This window comes from Coenobita brevimanus, chromosome 38, assembly GCF_032717465.1.
Source record: "Coenobita brevimanus isolate Jiangsu-jjx chromosome 38, ASM3271746v2, whole genome shotgun sequence".
Lineage (NCBI taxonomy): Eukaryota > Metazoa > Arthropoda > Malacostraca > Decapoda > Coenobitidae > Coenobita > Coenobita brevimanus.
The window spans coordinates 24,617,002-24,634,301 of record NC_136991.1 but is presented as its reverse complement, the minus strand read 5'-3'; positions in this window follow the sequence as shown (position 1 = coordinate 24,634,301).

Sequence of the window (17,300 nt, the reverse complement as noted above, 5' to 3'; positions counted from 1 at the left end):
TATTAACTGCCTCGTCTAAGTTACCAAAGTCGTCTGATGGTTTAACGTGAAACAACGAACCAATTTTGAATGACAGTATAATTCAAAATTGGCTCATTTTTTCACATTAAAGACCCTGTTCCGACCGACCGACCTACGTTCGTCTGTTGTTTATTGTTTTACTTGCCCAGGTAACAAGGCCTAGTATATTGGTAGTACAATCTGTGCTTTCAAAGTTAGGACAGACGTACATATGAGTCAGTCGAGCAAGACAGGCCGAAGACTCAGGTCCCTTCCTCACTCAGCAGAAAGAGACATTTGTGAATCACGTGATATCATCCTTAAAAAAAGAGTATTTTAAAATATTAGCTGCTTCATCAAACACTGACTTAAGATAGAATCAGTATATATTAAGATCCATAACCAACCTCTAAATGACAGTGTCTAAAGTACCTCTAGTAACTCTGTTTTTTTTTTTTTTTTTTTTCCCTTTTTAGACCTTGCGTCCGTGTGTTTTTTAATTTACGCAATAGTGTGATTGATATTTAGTGTTTTGACTTTATTTTTTTTTCCCTTTTACATCGCTGATGATGACATTTTAAATGTCGAAACGTTTGTAACAGAGATGCAATATACTCCTGTCAGAAGGTTTTTCCGCAGCGGGATAAAATTATTTGATGGTAGTAAAAAAAAAATGAAAAATGTCATTGTGCTGGAGGCGATATAGTCATCTAAAAGTCCTACTTTCATGCACATAACATAGAGGGTGGGAGTGGTAGAATGAATGGCGTTTGGAGAGGAGGAAATATTAATTTATATGAACATTCCTCACCGCATCCCCCTCTTCTTTCTCCCTCTCCCTCCCTCTCTATCTATCTGTCTATCTATCTATGATAAGTCCCGCCTCCCCCCTCTCTCTCTCCCTTCCTCTCTAACTGTTTATTTGTCTATCTCTATCTATCTATCTAGCTGTCTGTCTATCCGTCTGTCACACATGGCATAGAGGGTGGGGGTAGTAGAAGGAAAGGGGTTTGGGGAGGAGGTAATATTAATTTATATGAGCATTCCTCCCCGCCTCCCCCTCTCTCTCTCCATCCCCCCCTCTCTCTCTATCTATCTGTGATAAGTCCCGCCTCCCACCCTCTCCCTTACCCCCTCTCTCGATCTATCTATATCTGTCTGTCTATCTATCTGTCATCTATCTATCTATTCCTCCCCCCTCTGTCTCCTCTAATGCTTCACTTTCTGATTTAATTTCCTTGACTTATAATTCTCCCCTGCTTCATCTCTACCGTCCCTTTTCCACGTCCCTTCATATTTTTTAGACAGCTTTTGTAATTACTTTCTTCTTCTCTCTCTCTTCTCTCCCATTTCTAAATCGCATGTTGTTTTTACTCCCCCCCCCTTCCGAGTTTTCTTTCCTCCTCATTCAGCATTCCTCTTTTTTTCTCTCTCTCTTTTTTTCCTTTTTTCTCTCCCTCTTCCAACCCCCTTTAACGTTATCTCGCACTCTTTTTTCCTTTTCCTCCCCATTTCCTTTCCATTACCTCTACATTTCTTTCCTTTCTCGCCATTTCTCTCTCTCTCTCTCCTTTTTTTCCTTCCACTCCTCTTCTTCCAAAATTCCTCCCATTTGTCTCTCCAGCTTCCTCTCCCTCCTATATCCCTCACCAATTTTTCTCTTCTCTCCGTCCCTTTCAGTATATTTCTTCCTTTCATATCAGTTTGCACCTCTTCCTTCTTTTCTCTCGTTTTTCCACACCCCTCTTTCCTCTCTGTTGGCCTTTTCCCTCCTTCTTCCTCTTTATATTTTTCCTTCTCGTTGTCTTGCATTTATTCACTCTCTCCTACCTTCCTCTTTCTTTGACTACGTCAGTTAGATAACGTATTGCTATTGTTATCAGACAAATTTATTCTGCTACAGAAAGCCCACTGCATTTGGAAGGGATAAATGAAGAATGTAACTACCCGTGCCAGTTTGAAGAGAGTCTCCAATTGTGAATAAAATAGCCAGAAAATAGAAAGAATAAACTATAAATACTGTACTCGAACGGAAGAGGTGGGTTCTTTTTAATTTTGTTTTCCTTCACTTATGTTTACTCTTCCTATTCCCTCAACCTTTTCTTCCTTTCCGATTACCTTTATTTCTTTCTTTTCAATCTCTCTTTCTGCACTACCCATTTTCCACTCTTCCTCCTATTCACTCTCCCTATTCTCTCTCTCTCTCTCTCTCTCTCTCTCTCTCTCTCTCTCTCTCTCTCTTGTCCCCATTCCTTCCTTGTAATTCTCTCATTTTCTGTTGTGTTAGGATCTTTTATTGTTTTAGCTCTCACTTTTTCTCTCTTTTTCTCTCATCTCTTTTCCCCTACTTTATTTTTCCTCTATTTCTCTGCCTCATTTTCCTCTATTTTCCCTCCAGCTTTATGCCATTCCTTTTCTTTCCTCCCTTTTTTTCCTCTCTCTCTTTCCTTTCCTGATTTATCTCTTTCCTTCATATCCTCCCCTTTTCGTTTTCCCCTCTTATTCCTCCATATTTCTTCACTTCCCTCTCCTCTTCTCATTCTTTCTTTTTCCTCTCATTTACCCATCTTTTTCCTTTCTTTCCTTCCCTCTTTTTCAGCTTTCTTTCCCTCTCCCTCCTCTCTTAGACGATTTTTTTCTCTCTTGTTTTATACTCCTTTCCCTTCCTTCCTTCTCCTTTTTCGTCTTTTTTTTCTTTTATTTCTCCTACAGTCTCCCCTTCTTTTGCTCTCTCTCTTTCCATCCTCTCTGTTTCCCTTTTTCTACTCCTCTCATACTCTCTTCTCCCTCTCTCTCTTCTATTTCTCATTTTCGTCACTCGTCTCCTTTCCTCCTACTTTCGTTTTTTTCTCCATGTTCCTTTCTCTTCCACTTCCTTTCGTCTTCCCCCTCCTTTTTCCTCCTCTTTTTGTTTCTTCCTATCTCCTGTCCGTCCTTTTGCTTTCACTCTTTTCCTTTCTTTTCCCTCTTCCTTTCTCTCCAGGTCTCCACGGAGCTCTATACACCACCCTAGGGACCTTTCCACCTCCCCTCTCCCTCCTCTTCCTCCTTCTTCCCCCACATCCTCTCTAGCATCTCTCTCTTTCTCTCCCGTCTCTCCCTCTCCCTCCCTCCTTCTATCACTCACCCTACCCTCTCCACCCTCAGCACTATCCCCATTCTCTGTAACTCCCCCTTTCTTCCTTTCCCACTACCCATCCTTATTCTCATCCCCTTCCCCCCTTTCCAGCCTCTCTTACTTCCTCTCCCTCTGCTCCCTTCATCCCCCATGCCATTTTCCCTATCGTCCCCTCCTTGCCTCCCTCTTTCCCACCTTTCCTTCTTTCTGCTTCATTCCTTCCTCCATTCCTCTAATCCCTCTCTTTCCATCCTACCATCCCCTCTTTCCTGCTGTTCTACTTTATCCCCCTCCTCCCTCCCTATTCCCGTCCCTTCCTTTCACACCCCCCTCCCCCTCATTCTCCTCCTCCCTACCCCTTTTTTCTCCATCTCTCCCACGAGTACTGTTCTCTCCCTCTGGACTGATCCACCCTAATAGTGCTTCCCTTAACCCCCTTTTTCTCTCTTTTTTTCTTTTCTCTCTCCTATGTTTCTCGTTTTTGCGCTTACCCTTCATTCGTACCTTCCTCTTTCTAATTTACTTTCTCTCTCTCTCTCTCTCTCTACTTCCCTTATGCCTCACCCTTTTTCTCTCTATTAATCTGTTTTTATTTACTTCAACCACTCATACTTATCTCCTTCTCAGTCTTTTTCATGACAGTGTATCCTCTCTTTCCATTCTCTCCTAATTTTTTCACTCCTTCGCCTCCCACTTTCGTTCTGCCTTACATCTTCACCCATAGTGCTCCCTATATTTTTTCCATTCCCATGTCTTCCACTTTTTCTCTCTTCAGTCCTGTCTTTTCATTTACACTCTTGCTCATTTCCACTCCTTTGCATCTCTCCTACACATCTTTCCTTCTTCTTTTTCTCTCACACACCTCCATCTTTTCCTCCATTACTGCCCTGTTTCTCCTCCCTTATCTCCCTCTAAACCTCCATTACCTCTCTTATTCCTCGTTTATTTCCTTCTGTTTCCTCCCATACCTTTCCCTTTTTCCACCTGCACCTCCCTTTTTCTCCTTTCTTACCTCCTATTCCTTCCTTACCTCCCTCTTCTTCCTCGCTTATCTCCTACCTTTCCTACTGCGCCTCTGACTTCATCCTCTTTTATCCCCCTCATTTCTCCCTTACTTCTTTACTTTATTTTCTTATGTCTCCTTTTCTTTACTCCTTTTCTCCCCTGTTTCCTCTCCCTTGCTTTCCTCTGCCGTCATCTACTTCCCTTTTCCTTCGACTATCCCCCTTATCCTCCCTTTTCCTTTCCTCTTTTCTCATTTTATATCTTCTTAATTTTTGTCTGTACGTTTTCTGATATCACTGTATCTTGTTTTTGAGTGGTTCATATAATTCTTATATGGAGAGAAAGTTGGGAATTAAAGAGAAAAGAAATAGTGGAGGAAGGAAGGAATGACAGGAGGAAGAGGAGGAGGAAGGGAAAGATAAAAGAGGAAAGAAGCGTGAAATGAAGGAAGAGTAAGGATGAAATGGAGAGGAGAAGGAGACATGAGAGGAGGGAGGAAGGATGAAGGAATACCGGAGCGAAGGAAGAAAGAATGAAGGAAAGAATACACAACAGAGTTAAGGAATGAAGGAGGGGAGAAAGGAGGAAGAGAAAGGGGAAGAAGAATTGAAGAGAGTAAGGAAGAAGGGAGAATGGAGAAGGAAAAAATTGGACAAGTGAAGAAAGAAGATATCAAGAGGACAAGAAGGAGCCTAGAAAAATATGAAATAGGTTAATTTGGAGAGGGTAGATGGGGAGAAAAGTAGAGGAAAGAAAAGAAAAAAAAGGGACGAAAACTAAGGGAATATAATACGGCATGGGGAGAAGAAAGGAGAAGCAACAGAGGGAAGAAGGAAAAGATTGAAGTAAATGAATGATAGAAGAAAAAAAAGATTCAAGACATGAGTACGTAAAACTTGTATAAAGAGAAGGATTATGATGATGATGATGATGATGATGATGATGATGATAAGGAGGAGGAGGAGGAGAAGAAGAAGAAGGAGGAAGAGAAGAAGAAGAAAAGAGAGGATGGTAATGAGGAGAAAGTGGAGGAGCAAGAAGAAAGAAGAGAAGCCGTAGTGGTAGTAGTAGTAGTAGTAGTGGTAGTAGTAGTAGTAGGAGGAGGAGGAGAGAAAGAAAAAAATATTGTAAAGAAAAGAGGAGGAGGAGGAGGAGGAAAGTAATTGGAGGAGGAAAGGTAAGGAGCGGAGGTGAGGGAAAATTAAAAGACCTTATTAAATGTTTATAAAAGTTGGGCCACGGTGTAAGGTCACGGGTCGATGCCACAATTTACCTTATTACACCCGCGACTCACGAAGCGAGAGAGGATGTTGTGCTTTGATCAGAGTGCGCACGCGCGCGTGCGTCCGTGCATGTGTGTGTGTGTGTGTGTGTGTGTGTGTGTGAACAAAACTTTTTTTTTTCTGAGGGGCATGAATAATTGACTGAGTTTTGAGAAAAATCAACGACGAAGGTCAGAAAACACTGTCAAAGCTTGACCCGTGATTGTAGTTATTAAAAAAATAAATAAAACAGCTTTAATCCGATTTTAACCAACCTTCATGAATGGATTGAGGGTCAACCAAAGAGTAAAGCTCTTATATTTGAGAACAATAAATGAAAGGTCAGGACCACCAGATAGGTCCAACTTGAGCACTCTTTATCCAATTTAGACCAAGCTTTGTGGAATGGTTGTGCCTAAGCTTAGAGTAATAGGAATTGCATGGAAAAGATGTTTTCATTATTTCATGTGATTTGTATATATTAGGGGGTGCTGAATTAAAAAATGAAAATCATTTTTCTCCATCACGTAACATTTTAGGTGGTAGATGGTGGCAACCACCATACACTCACTTCATGTAGTGCTGCCTATTTTTTTCATCTTCATTATTGTTCTGTGCCTGCCTCCTCTTTTCCTATTTCTCCCATATTTCCTGTTACTTGTTATTACTCTTCTTTCCTTGTCAGGTGGCTTTACATTGAGTGATAAGTCTGATGGTTTCCTGTAAGCCAGGAAACTATTTACAATGCAGGGTTGTAACCATATAATCAACCCATAAGTGTTCCCTACGTGTCAACAAGTGGGTTGGCGGAGGGTTAGTGTCTCTTCCCTTAAAACAGCGGTTCTCAAACTTTTTAGTGTGTGACCCTATTTGGAAAATTTCAAGACTTCGCGACCCACAGGGTAAGGAGAGAGAGAGAGAGAGAGAGAGTAACCGGTATATAGCCTATCGTAATTATTATGAATATGTTAATAGCGTAATAAGGATAATTACAGTTTCAATTAAGTAAATAAAATACGTTGAAAGCATTAGGCCTATTGTATGTCCCTGCGACCCATCAAAATTCCTCTCGTGACCCACCTTTGGGTCGGGACCCATAGTTGAGAACCACTGCCTTAAAACAATGTAACATAAAGTCAAACGGCCACTCCTTATCAGATTTTGGCGTTTGGCTATAGGGAGAGAGAGAGTTTCACGTATCATTTTTTCAAATTTTTTTTTGTAGTTTTCAATTATAGGTTTTTTATCATTCCGCACTATGTAATTATATACATACGAATGTTTTATTGCAATGATAATATGTTTGAATTTAGTATTTTCTAATATTATAATCCATGTTTAAAACACCACAGTTTATTGTGTTTGATAACACTGTGTAACAAACTAAATTTTTATAATGTTGATTTTTACACTATTTCTGATCAATGTCAATGCTTAGATTCCGAATATGCTATTATTTTGTTTAAATTTAGAGTTACAGGAATTATGTAAGAACATATGTATCGTACAAGGACAGGAACTGCAACTTATTACCATTTCGATAATGTTCAGAATGTCAAAGAACTGATATATTTCCGGGTGTATATTATGAAAATACTGTAACTAGAAAATGAGCAAATAGTAACATCACAAGAAATGCAGGGGACATAGTATCTAGAAATGCACATTTGATCTTGAGTTTCTTCTGTATCTGTGACGACAATCGCACAACAATCCCTAAATGTAATCGCCCATTGCCGCCTCGTTCCACCTGCCCTGATATCTGGTTTCCATCAGCAGAATGTCCTGGTGGAACTGTTTGCCATTCTCCTCGCTGACTGCACCCAAGTTGCTTTTTAAGAAATAAAGGCGGGAATGCAAATAGTGCAATTTGATTGACATTCTGTGTCCAAGACAATGGAATGCGCCGATCAGGTCATCAACGAGCTGTGCAGACTATGGCCTCCTCTGGTTGCCAAAAAAACCTTCCACAACCCCTCTAAAAGCATTCCAAGCACACAGTTCAAGATTGGTCATTTTACCCCTGGAGTTCACGACTTGCAAGCATTCTTGAAACTTGGTGAATATGCCAGCAGTCACCTTTGCCATGTTTAACTTGGGAAACATTGATCGGATATGCAGAAACGCATCACCATCCTTGTCAATGGCTTTCATGAACAATTTCACAAGACCAAGTTTTATTTGTAGCCACAGTAGCAATACCTTCTCTCTGGAGATCAGTGGAGCTCTCAGAACATTGCACGAGCCTGGTGTGAGAGTCTCTCTGAGATGGCAGTATTTCCTCACGAAATGTTCTGCATCGCTCCGGCTGTCTCACAAGCATATGAAACATGAGTACCTTGTATAACCACCTTGCATTCGAAGTAGCAACGATATCATTTTGAAATCCCCACAAACCTTGCAAATGTGATCTGAGTACTTGATCTTTGTCAGACAAATCTTCACTTTCTCACAGCCTTCTTTCAATTCCACAGAATGTGCAACTGCAATTGATGGGAGTTCATTGCCATCATTCAAAAGTACAGCTTTTAGGTTCTTTACGGAACTCTCTACAAAGAGTCGCCATTCTGACGCCTTGTAATCCACTCCCATGGCTTGGAACAAACCCTTAACATCAAAACAATAACACAACAAGGTTTCTTCACAAAATTTGAAGAAGGATACAAACTTGCCATGGCAATTCCGATGACTCAGCTTGAAACTCGAATTCAACAAGTTCCATTCACTTAGACATGACGCCAGCAGCTCAGCATTGGACTTGGTGAGTCCTAAATCTGGGACCAAGTCATCCAGTTCTTGCTGAATGGGAAGGTGTGGAGTGTCTCCGGAACATTCTTCAACATACAGTTCATCATCACTTTCCCCTCCATTGTCGACGATGTCCTCACGGTCGGAGATAACTTCCGTGTCTACAGGAGGGACAGGAATAGCCAGCTCATTGTTGTAAGGCACCAGAGAGATCAAAGAGGGCAAATTTGGTTATACAATGTTCTTTCTGCCCTTCTTGCTTTGCATCACTTATATCAACCATGCAAAAATAACAATTGTTGTGGTGATTTGAAAACTCTTGCCACACTCTTGGAACTGTGAAAGGCATCTTCTTTCTTGCTCCTCATAGTCAAGTTTCAAGCGCAGAGCGACAGCAACCATAAGTGTAATGCAGAGCCCAATCCTTGATTGCCCATTGCCATGCCAAAATATGCTTTGTATGCATGAGCAAATTTTGTCTTATGGTGGGTTTTGTGTTTGAACATATTCAGTCCAATATAGTCTCCACATGCATAACAAAATGTATCAGCTGACAGCTTGCAAGAACGTCTACTGGCCATTCTTTAGGAGCAGCTCGAAAACGTGTCAACCAGCCAAACTACCAACGTATGACTAGCTCGTCTAATGAAGTGACTCGATCTGTGTTGCATGATGCAGTAATGGTCATATCAATGACATCTGCATGGATGCAGATGGTGTGTGTGTGTGTGTGTGTGTGTGTGTGTGTGTGTGTGTGTGACGTGGTAAGCGATACGTCAGCCATTACATCGGCGCGCAGTAACAAGACTGGAAATAAACAATTGCCAATTGTTGACAAAAACCTAGAGATAGACAAACAAAACATACACTGGTGGAATAAGCGTGGAAAACTGAGTAACAAGACCAAAAAAAATTGAATAAACAAATTCTTTGTTACACAGTGTAACAAGCCAGGATATAGATGGAACACAGTTCAGTGATGAGTCATATGGCATTGGAGTGCAGCAAAAATATCTAAGTGTGACTCAGCTGACTAGTGTGCTTGTAAATTGCTTTCAGTGGAGTTTCTCTTTTTATTACAGTCATATTTACTGAAAATAGTGGTGTTTTATTGAGGAAGTAGTGATATTTATTGAAGTTTTCTTTTTCTTTACAGATGAACTAAAATTTTGATTTGCTGTTAACGATCATATTATGGCATCTAGAGGTTATGTGAATAGTCCTGATCTTTTTTGCTACATAATGGGTCACAAAGCAAGGTCACATTTTAACCAATGTGTCAGTGTGTTAAGAAAATTACTGAAACTATATTGAGCTGAGTTGTTTTTCAAAACAATGGGTCACAGGTCAGGGACACATAGAAAGGTCAGTCCCAGGCACGTTGACGCGAATTACATTCTTTGTGGTTTGGCAGATAAACACACGTTGATGTGAATTGCATGAAAAAGCAGAAAAAACGCTGTCAAAAGGAAAGTTTTCAGCCGATTTGCGTCAAATTTGGACACGTTCTAGAGGGCGCATTCTTCTTCTGAGGTAAAGACTTGGCAACACTGTAGAGCCTCCCAGGAGGCTGCCTGTAGTGGGAAACCTCAGTCAATCACAAGGAGCCAGGCTGTGAGGCTGTCATGTGTACTATCCTTTCAAATCACCCTAATTCTCTTCCTCCCACCCGGGTCGAAGCCCCAATGGACTGAGTGTGATAATATATTATTTCTGAGCATAATTTGAAGTGATTTTGTCGATGGAACATAGATATATATCTTGAGAAGAAATGGTGCCCATTATCAGTCATTAGGCCTAGGGGAAAGACGCATTTTCACTGTAGCAGGGTTTCACCACTCCACATCTCCTGGGCCCTATGCTGTGACTACACATACATATATAGAAAAGCCATTGCCTAAACTGTATAGTGTGTGAAAGCTATAGTGGCTTGCTTGGTGATATATTGGAACTAGCATGAGTTATGTACGCCATAGCCATAGTGTGGAATGGAGCAGGCATTATCTGTACGCCATAGTCAGGAAGGGATTATTAGAGGTGTTTAGGGATGGCTATTGTGATTGTCATACTGTATATGCATATGAACTTGTGTGAAATATAAGGCCACTTGCTGCGAGTGTTCATGAAGGAGTGTGGTGTGTGCCAACATAGCAGTGCATCATAAATCTCAAGGCGAAAGTGCTACGTCACGGTCATGTTGTACCGTAGTAAGGAATGTAAATAATTGCAGAGGTATGGGTGGAATAATTGTGGTTGACATGTATTTGTGTATGATTTAGTGTCAAGTGTACATGCATTGAGCTCTGAGTGTTTGTGAAGGGATAATTTTAGGGTGCATAGCATAGGTTAGCGATACCTTAGCGGCAGGTGTGCAGGTGATGTAGGGACTCCGGGCAATGACGGACATCATTGAAGAGGTACTGTAACTTGCTAAGACATTTAGTGAGAAGTTATACTTTATGAACAATGAACGTGAAATGTGCAGCGAGTGTTCATTGTGGGATATTGTGGGTGCGTAGTGTAGGTTGGCAATACCTTAGTGGCAGGTGTGTGGGGACGAAAAGATGCCGGACAATGATGGACGTCATTGAACAGGTACTGAAACTTGCTAAGACATTTAGTGAGAAGTTATACTTTATGTACAATGAACGTGAAATGTGCAGCAAGTGTCCGTAAAGGAATTCTGTGGGTGCATAGCTTAGGTTAGTGATACCTTAGTGGCAGGTGTGTAGGGACGTCAGGACGCCGGGCAACCACGTACGTCATTGAACAGGTACTGTAACTTGCTAGGATATTTAGTGAGAAGTTACTCTTTATGTACAATGAACATGAATTATGCAGCGAGTGTTCGTTGTGGGATATGGTGGGTGTGTAGCATAGGTTAGTGACACCTTAGCGGCAGGTGTGTGGGGATGAAAGGACGCCGGACAATGAAGGATATATTTGAGCAGGCACTATAACTTGCTAAGACAATTAGTGAGAAGTTACACTTTATGTACAATGAACGTGAAATGTGCTGTGAGTGTCCGTGAAGGTATTCTGTGGGAGCATAGTGTAGGTTAGTGATACCTTAGCAGCAGGTGTGCAGGGACGTCAGGACGCCGGGCAACCACGTGCATCATTGAACAGGTACTGTAACTTGCTAAGACATTTAGTGAGAAGTAATACCTTAGGTACAATGAACGTGAAATGTGCAGCGAGTGTTTGTTGTGGGATATTGTGAGTGCGTAACGTAGGTTAGCGATACCTTAGCGACAGGTGTGCAGGTGATGTAAGGATGCCGGGCAACAACAGACGTCAGTGGACAGGTACTGTAACCTGCTAAGACATTTGTTGACTATTTATGATTTATTTAAAATGTTTGTGATATGTGTCATGAGTGTTCATTGTGGGATGGGGATGCGTAATGTATGTCAGCGAATCTTAACGGCAGGTGTGCAGGTGAAGCAAGGATGCCGGGCAACGACGGATGTCAGTGGACAGGTATTGTACCTTGCTAAGACAATTGTTGATTATTTGTGATTTATAATAAAATTTTTGTGATATGTGTCATGAGACCTCGTCGAGAGATATTTTCATGTGTTGGGAGAACCTGGGGGGAAGGAGGGAATATATATATATATATATATATATATATATATATATATATCATCATCATCAGCATCAGCCGTTTGAGTATCCCCTGTAGGACCGGCCTATCCCAACCGAAGTCGGGATGATACAGCCAATGTATCTCTACCAAGTGGCTTAGGCTGTCTGGTAGAGATTGTATGTAGGGTGAGAAGTGCTTGTAAGTGTAATTGTAGTGTTGGAGTGGCTTTGGATGTGTGTGTAGTCTGTGAACCAAATGTAATCAGCCAGCGCAAGCCGACTGAGTGCAAGCTTACTTTATAGTAAGCGACACTGGTTCAACCACAGCACCCCTTGTGTCCGCCAAAGCAGTACTTGGCCGGGTGAACACTCCCAAAGTTTATTATCCTGGTGGGCCGCGAACCCTGGCTCAACCATGTGCGAAACGCACACTCTACCACTGTACCATATATATATATATATATATATATATATATATATATATACATATATATATATATATATATATATATATATATATATATATATATATATATATATATATATATATATATATATATATATATATAATTGTTCGTAAATTGTGCAGCAATCGCCGTACAGAAAGATATAACATCATTTGTGTAGTGCTACTCTCAATGGAAGGTGTTGCGTGACAGTGAATAATATCTCTTGTTTTTCAGGTGAGAACCTAAAAAGCTCATTCTGAACTTTCTGTATGCCAGTGCTTGCCACAATGGAGAAGAGGGGTTTGTCTTCTGATAAGTGGCAGAAGGTTCTCTTCGAGGAGACTGAGAGTGAGGAGAATGAGGAGCTGTGCGATGCTTCAAGTGATGAGGCCTGGGACGATGTCCAACGCCATTCCCCTTGGGCTGCTTTGCCTCCACCCCGACCACAACGGGAGCAGACACCACCACCACCAGTGTTGGGACTATCAGACCAGCCATTGTCTTCACTTGGACGACAGGCATCGTCTTTGCTCAGACCTCTCTCTCCAGCAGCCATCGCGGTCTCTCCACCTCAAGCCTCCAGTTCCCCCTTGGCCGAGCCCATTTCAGTGGTAGCAGGGCCTAGTTACCTAACACTGGCACCTGCATGCGGCACAGTGTCTGTGGCACAACTGGTGCAGGATGCGACTGTGTCATCATCCCCTGCCCTGTCAACAAGAGCGCTGTCTCCTACAGCATTCATCCCCCTTGACGTTTTGCAGCAGCAGGAGACAGTCTCATCGTCCTCATCATCGGAACCCTCACCACCTCAACGAGGCCGGCGCGGTCCATGGCCTGGCTATGGGGGGCGGCCAAAGGGTGTCCAAGGAGTCTGAAGGGTGTTGGTACACGACCCACTGCCACCACTGTGGGAGATGTTGCTGCAGAGGATCCAGGGTGGAGCAGTGGCCCATTCACACCAGCTAATAGGCCCTTCACAGGATCCCCAGGAATGAGGGTGGATCAGCCAGCAGTGCCTCTCCAGTTCTTCCAGCTGTTCTTCACCAGGGAGCTGTTGATGTATCTCACCTGCAAGACCAACAACTACACGTCATCCTGGGGACTGTGTTGGACACATGGTTCATCTGCAAAAAAGAAATGGCCAAGTTCTTGGGGATGTACTTCTTCATGGGGGTGGTGAATATGCTGACCATCAGGCATTACTGGAGGAGATCCCATCTCCATGACCACCCCCTTTTCCAGCAAGTGATGAATGGGAGGCATTTCAGGGCCATCCTGAAACACTTCCATGCCTTTAACTCATTTGCTATACCCCAGGACAATCACGACAGGCTCATCAGTGTTCGCACTGTGATGGGGTACCTCCTTCAGCGGTTCCAGTTCACCTACATACCCAAAGAGCACCTCAGCCTGGACGAGGGTTCGCTGGCATGGAAGGGGCGCCTCAGCTTCTGTGTCTACAACCCCATGAAGCCCTCAGAGTATTCCATCAAGTTTTATATCCTGGCTGAGGCTTCCTCGGGGTACATCTGGAATTTTGAGGTGTATACGGGGCAGAAGAAGGTGCTGGAAACCACCATTTGGGGCCTCATAGAGCCGCTAAATGATCAGGGATACAAAGTTTACATGGACAACTATTATAACTCTGTATCCCTGTGTGAACGCCTCATCAGTGCAAGAGCCTACGTGTGTGGGACCCTACGCCTGGAAAGAGAAGCACCAAAGCAGCTGCAGGACATTTGCCAGGACCAAGAACCTGCCAGAGGGGGACATGGCAGCAGTACATAAGGACAACGTGATGATGTTGCTGTGGAAGGACAAGTGCATCATCAACATGGTCTCCACCTTCCACAGCACAAGCACCGTCCAGAAACAGGTTCGAGGGAAGACCAGGGGTCCTGACGGAAGGACAACCTATGTCCGGAAGACTGTAGACAAGCCCGTCGTGGTGGAGGACTATAATCGATACATGGGTGGGGTGGACTACTTCGACCAGATGGTCCAATACTATCCCATCCAGCGGTAGACCATGAAATGGACCAAAAAAATTACATTCTACTTCATCCAGATGGCCATGTTCGACGCATTCGCCCTGTACAAGAAATGCTCAGTCGGGTCAGTCAGTCTGCTGGACTTTGTGGAAGAGATAGTGGACAAGTTCCTCAACTTTGATGAAGCAGAGTGGCCCGCATCAGGGCACATCATCCACAATGCCCCTGACCTTCCAACCCGACAGCCAGCAGGACCTCCGGCACTTGCAGAATCTGCAGCAGCACCACCACAGGTGCCATCACCACTGTCTCCTGGGCTAACACCATCTCCTGGATCAGCACCAGCACAGTTGCCAACACCACCATCTACAGGAGGAGGACCAGCGCAGGAGCCAGTGCCGCCATCGCCTGCAGGACCAGCACGGGTGCTGAGACGACCAGCAGCAGTTCCTGGTCTGTCAGGAGAACCTGCTGCCGCTGTCATGCCAAGCCCTGCAGCTATATTTCCAGGATGACAGGACTGGGGAAGACCAGGAGGACATCCAACCATAGAGTCATCAACGGCAGAGTGCAGGTGGATCACACACTGGGCCATCGACAGGAGAGGATCCCCAACTGAAGGAGGCTCCAGTGCACCCTGTGTGCCCTGGAGAAGATGAGGAAGGACACAAATCACATGTGTCCTGTTTGTGATGTGCTGCCTTGCGTGGGTGATTGCTTCGAACGGTACCATATGAAGCGAAGTATTCCCTAGTGGAGTGTACACACACACACACACACACACACACACACACACACACACACACACACACACACACACACTACATAACTCATCATCTTCAAATCCCACAGGGTCCTTCAGGCCCTTCAACACCCCTGGAGGAATTGAGTTTTCCGAATTTTGTTGATATGTATACTGACCTGTTATCAATACCCCTATATTTTTCACACAAATAACCATTTTCCCCTACATATTACTCATATGACAGAAAGTACAGCTTCATTAGCAGTAACTAGAACAAAATAGTGTTCATGTCTAGTAGGTTATAACACTAAAAAAACAACCCTTGGAGATTTTACAGTATGTATGTAAAAGGAAAAAAAAAGAAAAAAGGCTTTGGGAGCATAGTCTTCAGGCAAAGGGGGGAGGAAGAAAGTGTTTTTTTTTTTTCACTTGCGGTAAACCTAGGTATCGATCGAAAGAGTAATCTAGCTTTGTCATCCTAGTACTCTAAAACTATTGGACGTATCGACTTCCTGTAAGAACAATGATAAAGAGTAGTAAATTCTATGTATGTTCAGTACGAAAATGTAAGCCTTTGGGAGCATAGTTTGTAGGAAAAGGCAGGGGAATGGAGTGTGTTTTTTTTCTTGCGGTAATAATAAAAAACGCTCGGTGGAGTAATCTCACTTTGTTGACTAATTACTTGAAGACAATTGGACCTTTCAATTTCCTGTAAGAACCATGATAAAGAGCAGTAAATTCTACATATATACAGGACATAACAATGTAATATCTCTGATAAAAAGTCGTTGTTATGTAGGGGGGAATATAGCGTTTGCTGTGCCATGATAAAAGTGATGCACGGTCATGAGTACCCAGTCTTTTTTTGCAATTTACTTGGAAACTATGAGGCGTATCGATAATCTGTTTTGGCCAGGAGAAAGCTCATGAAATTCTACACAATTTTATGAAATAAAAACATGAGGTGTGTGAGAAAACTTTTGCAGGATAGCTCCCTGTACAGAAAAGTTTTTTTTAATGGCTTTCAGTTTTTGGCTATTTTCTCTAAAATTACAAATCATATCACAACCGGATACCTCTCATTAGAAAGCTGATGCAATTCTCTATCAAAACTTTTAATAACATTTTCCCGTATGATGGAAAGCATTCGAATGGTGATGTTGGGAAGTGATTTTGACATTGCAAAATGTTTATTCAGGGCCGCCTAATGTTGTTTTATTTGTGTTTTCCTGATTTCTTTTTTTTTGTGCTTATCAGCTAGAACAAACATTGACGAATAGGATCATATAGGTTTCATGGCAGTAAATTGAGGTTTGGGTGGCGAAAATGAGGCGAGAATATGTGTATTCAGCGGTGTGCAGCCAGGCTGGCTGGGCAGCCAGTCGAGTAAAATCATGTGTCGGGAAACTTAATGGGACTTATGTGTGCGTGAGAGGGTTAAGCAGTTTTTTCTCCGATGTTGAATATACTTTATAGGAGTTAGGTTTGAACAACAATAAAGAGATCAGACTTTGAGACCAATCTGTCAAAGATCAGAGTCAAAGAAAAAAGTCAAATATCAAGGTTGCTGGGCAATGTCACATCAAGAAGATGTGATATGATATGACTAGGTTATTGTGGAAGGTTTGAACACTAGGTAAGAATGAAATACTACGATTTCGAGAATAATCTGTCGAAGATTAATGTCACAGGGCAAAGCCAAATGCGCGGTCTTCAGACAAGTGGGTTGTAATGTGTGATGTACTTTCTGAGAACTTCTTCTTCTTCTTCTTCCTTTTCTTATTCCTCCTCCTCTTATTATTATTATTATTATTATTTTTATTATTATTATTATTTTTATTTTTATTATTATTATTATTATTATTATTATTATTATTATTATTATTCCACTTCTTTTTATATTATTATTATTATTATTATTATTATTATTATTATTATTATTATTATCATTATTATTATAAGCTTATGATTATTGTTATTATTAGAGAAAACGTATGATAGAATTGATAGGGAGACTTTGTGGACTGTTTTAAGATTGTATGGACTTGATGGTAGGTTACTAAAAGGGGTGAAAAGTTTTTATGTAAACAGTAGAGCGTGTGTAAGAGTGGGAAATGCTGTGAGTGACTGGTTTCCCGTGAGAGTGGGGCTGCGACAGGGATGTGTGATGTTGCCTTGGTTGTTTGATATTTACATGGATGGTGTTTAAGGGAGGTGAATGCAAGAGTTTTCGGTGGAGGTCTGAGTCTGGTGAATGTTGATGGTGGAGAGTGGAATCTGAAGCAGCTGCTGTTTGCAGATGATACTGCACTGGTGGCTGATTCAGAGGAGAGATTGAGACAGTTGGTAGAGGAGTTTGGAAGGGTGTGTGAAAGGAGGAAATTGAAAGTA